This window comes from Myxine glutinosa, chromosome 11 (genome assembly GCF_964187855.1).
Source record: "Myxine glutinosa chromosome 11, kmMyxGlut1.1, whole genome shotgun sequence".
NCBI classification, from domain to species: domain Eukaryota; kingdom Metazoa; phylum Chordata; class Myxini; order Myxiniformes; family Myxinidae; genus Myxine; species Myxine glutinosa.
Genome location: NC_136271.1, coordinates 86,211,078 through 86,220,712, shown reverse-complemented (window position 1 = coordinate 86,220,712; position 9,635 = coordinate 86,211,078).

Sequence of the window (9,635 nt, the reverse complement as noted above, 5' to 3'; positions counted from 1 at the left end):
GTGGTGCTATCATGAAGAGTCACAGACTCTAGAAAAATGGTCTTAAATTAAAACAATTCCAGACCTGTGGTGCTATCATGAAGAGTCAGACTCTAGAAAAATGGTCTTAAATTAAAACAATTCCAGACCTGTGGTGCTATCATGAAGAGTCACAGACTCTAGAAAATAGTCTTAAATTAAAACAATTCCAGACCTGTGCTGCTATCATGAAGAGTCACAGACTCTAGAAAAATGGTCTTAAATTAAAACAATTCCAGACCTGTGGTGCTATCATGAAGAGTCAGACTCTAGAAAAATGGTCTTAAATTAAAACAATTCCAGACCCATGGTGCTATCATGACGAGTCACAGACTCTAGAAAAATGGTCATAAATTAAAACAATTCCAGACCTGTGGTGCTATCATGACGAGTCACAGACTCTAGAAAATAGTCTTAAATTAAAACAATTCCAGACCTGTGCTGCTATCATGAAGAGTCACACACTCTAGAAAAATGGTCGTAAATCAAAACTATTCCAGACCTGTGCTGCTATCATGAAGAGTCACACACTCTAGAAAAATGGTCGTAAATCAAAACAATTCCAGACCTGTGGTGCTATCATGAAGAGTCACAGACTCTAGAAAAATGGTCTTAAATTAAAACAATTCCAGACCTGTGGTGCTATCATGAAGAGTCACACACTCTAGAAAAATGGTCGTAAATTAAAACAATTCCAGACCTGTGGTGCTATCATGACGAGTCACACACTCTAGAAAAATGGTCGTAAATCAAAACTATTCCAGACCTGTGCTGCTATCATGAAGAGTCACACACTCTAGAAAAATGGTCGTAAATTAAAACAATTCCAGACCTGTGGTGCTATCATGACGAGTCACAGACTCTAGAAAAATGGTCTTAAATTAAAACAATTCCAGACCTGTGCTGCTATCATGAAGAGTCACACACTCTAGAAAAATGGTCGTAAATCAAAACTATTCCAGACCTGTGCTGCTATCATGAAGAGTCACACACTCTAGAAAAATGGTCGTAAATCAAAACAATTCCAGACCTGTGGTGCTATCATGAAGAGTCACAGACTCTAGAAAAATAGTCATAAATTAAAACAATTCCAGACCCATGGTGCTATCATGAAGAGTCACAGACTCTAGAAAAATGGTCTTAAATTAAAACAATTCCAGACCTGTGGTGCTATCATGAAGAGTCACAGACTCTAGAAAAATAGTCATAAATTAAAACAATTCCAGACCTGTGGTGCTATCATGAAGAGTCACAGACTCTAGAAAAATGGTCTTAAATTAAAACAATTCCAGACCTGTGGTGCTATCATGAAGAGTCACAGACTCTAGAAAAATGGTCTTAAATTAAAACAATTCCAGACCTGTGCTGCTATCATGACGAGTCACAGACTCTAGAAAAATGGCAAAAATTAAAACAATTCCAGACCCATGGTGCTATCATGAAGAGTCACAGACTCTAGAAAAATGGTCTTAAATTGAAACAATTCCAGACCTGTGGTGCTATCATGAAGAGTCACAAACTCTAGAAAAATGGTCATAAATTAAAACAATTCCAGACCTGTGGTGCTATCATGAAGAGTCACAGACACCAGAAAAATGGTCGTAAATTAAAACAATTCCAGACCTGTGCTGCTATCATGAAGTCACAGACTCCAGAAAAATGGTCTTAAATTAAAACAATTCCAGGCCCATGGTGCTATCATGAAGAGTCACAGACTCGAGAAAAATGGTCATAAATTAAAACAATTCCAGACCTGTGGTGCTATCATGAAGAGGCAAAAGGTCTAGAAAAATGGTCATAAATTAAAACAATTCCAGACCCATGGTGCTATCATGAAGAGTCACAAACTCTAGAAAAATGGTCTTAAATTAAAACAATTCCAGACCTGTGGTGCTATCATGAAGAGTCACAGACACCAGAAAAATGGTCGTAAATTAAAACAATTCCAGACCTGTGCTGCTATCATGAAGAGTCACAGACTCTAGAAAAATGGTCTTAAATTGAAACAATTCCAGACCTGTGGTGCTATCATGAAGAGTCACAGACACCAGAAAAATGGTCGTAAATTAAAACAATTCCAGACCTGTGGTGCTATCATGAAGTCACAGACTCCAGAAAAATGGTCTTAAATTAAAACAATTCCAGACCTGTGGTGCTATCATGAAGAGTCACAGACTCTAGAAAAATGGTCTTAAATTAAAACAATTCCAGACCTGTGGTGCTATCATGAAGAGGCAAAAGGTCTAGAAAAATGGTCATAAATTAAAACAATTCCAGACCTGTGCTGCTATCATGAAGAGTCAGACTCTAGAAAAATGGTCTTAAATTAAAACAATTCCAGACCTGTGCTGCTATCATGACGAGTCACAAACTCTAGAAAAATGGCAAAAATTAAAACAATTCCAGACCTGTGGTGCTATCATGAAGAGTCACAGACTCCAGAAAAATGGTCTTAAATTAAACCAATTCCAGACCTGTGCTGCTATCATGAAGAGGCAAAAGGTCTAGAAAAATGGTCATAAATTAAAACAATTCCAGACCTGTGCTGCTATCATGACGAGTCACAGACTCTAGAAAAATGGTCTTAAATTAAAACAATTCCAGACCTGTGGTGCTATCATGAAGAGGCAAAAGGTCTAGAAAAATGGTCATAAATTAAAACAATTCCAGACCTGTGGTGCTATCATGAAGAGGCAAAAGGTCTAGAAAAATGGTCATAAATTAAAACAATTCCAGACCTGTGGTGCTATCATGAAGAGTCAAAAGGTCTAGAAAAATGGTCATAAATTAAAACAATTCCAGACCTGTGGTGCTATCATGAAGAGGCAAAAGGTCTAGAAAAATGGTCATAAATTAAAACAATTCCAGACCTGTGCTGCTATCATGACGAGTCACAGACTCTAGAAAAATGGTCTTAAATTAAAACAATTCCAGACCTGTGCTGCTATCATGAAGAGGCAAAAGGTCTAGAAAAATGGTCATAAATTAAAACAATTCCAGACCTGTGGTGCTATCATGAAGAGTCAAAAGGTCTAGAAAAATGGTCTTAAATTAAAACAATTCCAGACCTGTGGTGCTATCATGAAGAGTCACAAACTCTAGAAAAATGGTCTTAAATTAAAACAATTCCAGACCTGTGGTGCTATCATGAAGAGTCACAGACACCAGAAAAATGGTCTTAAATTAAAACAATTCCAGACCTGTGGTGCTATCATGAAGAGTCACAGACACCAGAAAAATGGTCTTAAATTAAAACAATTCCAGACCTGTGGTGCTATCATGAAGAGTCACAGACACCAGAAAAATGGTCTTAAATTAAAACAATTCCAGACCTGTGCTGCTATCATGAAGAGTCAGAGACTCTAGAAAAATGGTCTTAAATTAAAACAATTCCAGACCTGTGGTGCTATCATGAAGAGGCAAAAGGTCTAGAAAAATGGTCATAAATTAAAACAATTCCAGACCTGTGCTGCTATCATGAAGAGTCAGAGACTCTAGAAAAATGGTCTTAAATTAAAACAATTCCAGACCTGTGCTGCTATCATGAAGAGGCAAAAGGTCTAGAAAAATGGTCATAAATTAAAACAATTCCAGACCTGTGGTGCTATCATGAAGAGTCAAAAGGTCTAGAAAAATGGTCTTAAATTAAAACAATTCCAGACCTGTGGTGCTATCATGAAGAGTCACAAACTCTAGAAAAATGGTCTTAAATTAAAACAATTCCAGACCTGTGGTGCTATCATGAAGAGTCACAGACACCAGAAAAATGGTCTTAAATTAAAACAATTCCAGACCTGTGGTGCTATCATGAAGAGTCACAGACACCAGAAAAATGGTCTTAAATTAAAACAATTCCAGACCTGTGGTGCTATCATGAAGAGTCACAGACACCAGAAAAATGGTCTTAAATTAAAACAATTCCAGACCTGTGCTGCTATCATGAAGAGTCAGAGACTCTAGAAAAATGGTCTTAAATTAAAACAATTCCAGACCTGTGCTGCTATCATGAAGAGTCAGACTCTAGAAAAATGGTCTTAAATTAAAACAATTCCAGACCTGTGCTGCTATCATGACGAGTCACAGACTCTAGAAAAATGGTCTTAAATTAAAACAATTCCAGACCTGTGCTGCTATCATGAAGAGGCAAAAGGTCTAGAAAAATGGTCATAAATTAAAACAATTCCAGACCTGTGCTGCTATCATGACGAGTCACAGACTCTAGAAAAATGGTCTTAAATTAAAACAATTCCAGACCTGTGCTGCTATCATGAAGAGGCAAAAGGTCTAGAAAAATGGTCATAAATTAAAACAATTCCAGACCTGTGCTGCTATCATGACGAGTCACAGACTCTAGAAAAATGGTCTTAAATTAAAACAATTCCAGACCCATGGTGCTATCATGAAGAGTCACAGACACCAGAAAAATGGTCTTAAATTAAAACAATTCCAGACCTGTGCTGCTATCATGAAGAGGCAAAAGGTCTAGAAAAATGGTCTTAAATTAAAACAATTCCAGACCTGTGCTGCTATCATGAAGAGTCACAGACTCTAGAAAAATGGTCATAAATTAAAACAATTCCAGACCTGTGCTGCTATCATGACGAGTCACAGACTCCAGAAAAATGGTCTTAAATTAAAACAATTCCAGACCTGTGCTGCTATCATGACGAGTCACAGACTCTAGAAAAATGGTCTTAAATTAAAACAATTCCAGACCTGTGCTGCTATCATGACGAGTCACAGACTCTAGAAAAATGGTCTTAAATTAAAACAATTCCAGACCTGTGGTGCTATCATGAAGAGTCAGACTCTAGAAAAATGGTCTTAAATTAAAACGATTCCAGACCTGTGGTGCTATCATGAAGAGTCACAGACTCTAGAAAAATAGTCATAAATTAAAACAATTCCAGACCCATGGTGGTATCATGAAGAGTCACAGACTCTAGAAAAATGGTCTTAAATTAAAACAATTCCAGACCTGTGGTGCTATCATGAAGAGTCACAGACTCTAGAAAAATGGTCTTAAATTAAAACAATTTCAGACCTGTGGTGGTATCATGAATTCACAGACACCAGAAAAATGGTCGTAAATTAAAACAATTCCAGACCCATGGTGGTATCATGAAGGGTCACAGACTCCAGAAAAATGGTCATAAATTAAAACAATTCCCTACTCATGGTGGTATCATGAAGAGTCACAGACACCAGAAAAATGGTCGTAAATTAAAACAATTCCAGACCCATGGTGGTATCATGAAGAGTCACAGACACCAGAAAAATGGTCATAAATTAAAACAATTCCAGACCCATGGTGGTATCATGAAGTCACAGACTCGAGAAAAATGGCAAAAATTAAAACAATTCCAGACCTGTGCTGCTATCATGAAGAGTCACAGACTCCAGAAAAATGGTCTTAAATTATAACAATTCCAGACCTGTGCTGCTATCATGCAGAGTCAAAAGGTCTAGAAAAATGGTCATAAATTAAAACAATTCCAGACCCAGGGTGGTATCATGAAGAGTCACAGACACCAGAAAAATGGTCGTAAATTAAAACAATTCCAGACCCATGGTGCTATCATGAAGGGTCACAGACTCCAGAAAAATGGTCATAAATTAAAACAATTCCCTACTCATTGTGGTATCATGAAGAGTCACAGACACCAGAAAAATGGTCGTAAATTAAAACAATTCCCTACTCATTGTGGTATCATGAAGAGTCACAGACACCAGAAAAATGGTCGTAAATTAAAACAATTCCCTACTCATTGTGGTATCATGAAGAGTCACAGACACCAGAAAAATGGTCGTAAATTAAAACAATTCCAGACCCATGGTGGTATCATGAAGTCACCGACACTAGAAAAATGGTCGTAAATTAAAACAATTCCAGACCCATGGTGGTATCATGAAGATTCACCAACACCAGAAAAATGGTCATAAATTAAAACAATTCCAGACCCATGGTGCTATCATGAAGGGTCACAAGGTCTATAAAAATGGTCATAAATTAAAACAATTCCAGACCCGTGGTGATTTCATAAAGAGTCACAGACACCAGAAAAATGGTCTTAAATTAAAACAATTCCAGACCCATGGTGCTATCATGAAGGGTCACAAGGTCTATAAAAATGGTCTTAAATTATAACAATTCCAGTCCCATGGTGCTATCATGAAGAGTCACAAGGTGTAGAAAAATGGTCTTAAATTATAACAATTCCAGACCCATGGTGCTATCATGAAGAGTCACAAGGTCTCGAAAAATGGTCTTAAATTATAACAATTCCAGACCCATGGTGCTATCATGAAGAGTCACAAGGTGTAGAAAAATGGTCTTAAATTTTAACAATTCCAGACCCATGGTGCTATCATGAAGAGTCACAAGGTCTAGAAAAATGGTCTTAAATTATAAATATCCCTGACCCGTGATGCTATCATGAAGAGTCACAAGGTCTAGAAAAATGGTCTTAAATTATAACAATTCCAGACCCATGATGCTATCATGAAAAGTCACAAGGTCTAGAAAAATGGTCTTAAATTCTAACAATTCCAGACCCCTGGTGCTATCATGAAGAGTCACAAGGTCTAGAAAAATGGTCTTAAATTATAACAATTCCAGACCCATGGTGGTATCATGAAGTCACAAGGTCTAGAAAAATGGTCTTAAATTCTAACAATTCCAGACCCCTGGTGCTATCATGAAGAGTCACAAGGTCTAGAAAAATGGTCTTAAATTATAAATATCCCAGACCCATGGTGGTATCATGAAGAGTCACAAGGTCTAGAAAAATGGTCTTAAATTATAACAATTCCAGACCCGTGGTGCTATCATGAAGTCACAAGGTCTAGAAAAATGGTCTTAAATTATAACAATTCCAGACCCTTGGTGCTATCATGAAGTCACAAGGTCTAGAAAAATGGTCTTAAATTATAACAATTCCAGACCCGTGGTGCTATCATGAAGTCACAAGGTCTAGAAAAATGGTCTTAAATTATAACAATTCCAGACCCGTGGTGCTATCATGAAGAGTCACAAGGTCTATAAAAATGGTCTTAAATTATAACAATTCCAGACCCGTGGTGCTATCATGAAGAGTCACAAGGTCTAGAAAAATGGTCATAAATTAAAACAATTCCAGACCCATGGTGGTATCATGAAGAGTCAAAAGGTCTAGAAAAATGGTCATAAATTAAAACAATTCCAGACCCATGGTGGTATCATGAAGAGTCACAAGGTCTAGAAAAATGGTCATAAATTAAAACAATTCCAGACCCATGGTGCTATCATGAAGAGTCACAGACTGTCACTGTCTATCTCATATGACAGAGTGCTGAACATCTCCACTGATCTAGGAAACAAGATTTGTCAACACGATGAGACTGAGAAAGCGGTCTGCCCTCCTCATCTGAGAGGTAGTCTCTTCACAACTGCTGCAGTAGATAACATAGACTACAACCCAAGCTCGAAAACTGCCAATGATTCATTCCATGGAGCAGGTATATCCCTGTTTCTTTCAGCATCCAAATTCTGACACCATTGGAGTGAAATGGGCCATGCAGGGTTGTGATGATACCCAAACTGCCTCCAAGAAGACCTTGGCCCAGTTGCCAAAATCGTATACCAGTGTGCCTTCAGCCCCAGTGCCCAGAAAGGATCCACCAGTGCCTAAAACAGATGGGCCAAACAGAGGTGACTGTTGACGTATACCTGAGGCCATGCAGAAAGAATACAGGTAAAGTATAGGAATTGTCTTTCATAATCACATAATTACAGTTGTTCTTTGAAAATGTATACATGTAGTTTTTCTTTGAAAACAAGTTACACTATTGTATTTCTCTTGTGTTTTCAGTTGGCTGGAGCATGTGAAGCAGACAGTCGCTACTGACTCATTCAGTGATGAAGAAACTGTCTCCAGGGCTGCATATCACGTGAGTCAGCAGGCAGTTGGTTCAGAGCCAGAGAGCAGCGTATCATTTACTGATCTTCTTCCCCTGTTCTTTGACCAAGCAAACTCTGTTGCCATGATTCGTCATTCAATGGATGTTGTACAGAAGGCAGTGGACATACTCATTCCTGGACAAGTACCCATCATTACCATGGATCCGCCTCTGTTTACACTTGAAAAGCAAATCCAGCGGAGTTGGACCACAAGCTATGGTGAGGACAAATTCATTGTAATGTTCGGTGGACTGCACATTGAAATGGCAGCTCTTAATAGACTTGGAAATCTTCAAGGCAATAGTGGATGGACCAGTGTACTGGTAGAAGCAGGTGTGGCCACACCTGCACTGCAGATTCATTTCTCAAAGCCTTTCCTGTTACTCGAACACGGCGTGCTCATCAGGTGACAGCCTGTGCTCTGTACCTACTCCTGCAGGACACATATGACCAGTATGGGCAAAGCCTGCAAGAAGGAAAAAGCATATTGCCTCTAGAAGACTGGTGTTCCAAGCGAGCTGAAGTCAGTCCTCAAGCCAGTTTTGGCTCATCATACTGAATTTGGAGCTCGAGCTAATGATCTATGTGAGAGCAATACACGAGGCAGACTACGAACTCCGAACTAACTCCGAACAAACCGAAGCACTTAGCAAGTTAGTTGGGTCTTGCCCCGTGCTGGCCATGTCCATGGGGGGAGTGGAAGTCCCTTGTCTGTTGGACACTGGTTCCATGGTCACGACCATTACAGAAAGCTATTTTTTTGAACACTTTTCACATCTGCGGAAACAATAACGTTATGACTGCAAGTGGCTGGGTCTTAAAGCAGCTAATGGGTTAGACCTACCTTACCTTGGTTATGTTGAGTTAGATGTAAAGGTACTGGACCGGTGTATGCCTAGTAGGGGCATATTGATTTGTGAAAGAACCAGCCAATGGTGTTAGCAAGAGTCGTAAAAAGACCACCACTGGTATTCTTGGCATGAACGTTATCACTGACTGCTACCATGAGCTATTTGAACAGCATGGCTCCAGATTATTTCAGAGTCCTCCTGTGGAGTCTGCCGCCCCGGCTTGGAGACGTGTGCTTCGTCACTGTCAGAGGACTGAGGCCAAAGTAAGTTCCTCCTCTGTATTTAAGGTGAGGGTTCAGGGTACACTGCCCATACGCATAGTTTCTGGAACACGTTGCATGGTCCCTGTTACTTGCCCTCAGGTTCCACCTATGGATTTCTTACTTGAGCCCCTTGGTCCCCTTGACGGTTGCCTCCCGGAGGGTTTATTGGTCTCTCCAGCTTTGGTCCACGCTGAGAGAGGTGCCCTTTATGCCCCTGTTACTAATGTAGGCCAGTCTGATGTGTGGCTAACACCTCGCAGAGTGGTAGGAACAGTGCAGATGGTCAGTGGTCAAGATATTCGGGCTGGTAACTTCCCTCACATAGAGCTCTTACTTGACGAGTCTATACACGAATGTACGGCCCATGTGTCTGTCCAGTCTGTTGATCTGGATACTAATGTCCTTGCTGACCTTGAACAGCTTGACTTCCCAGGCCTTACCTTGAGTGAAATTGTCGAGGCAAAGTCCCTATTGGGTAGATACCATTCCCTGTTTTCTAAAAGTGAGGGTGATTTAGGCTGTACCAGTCTCATTACACACGAGATCCCGCCTTAAGACGACATG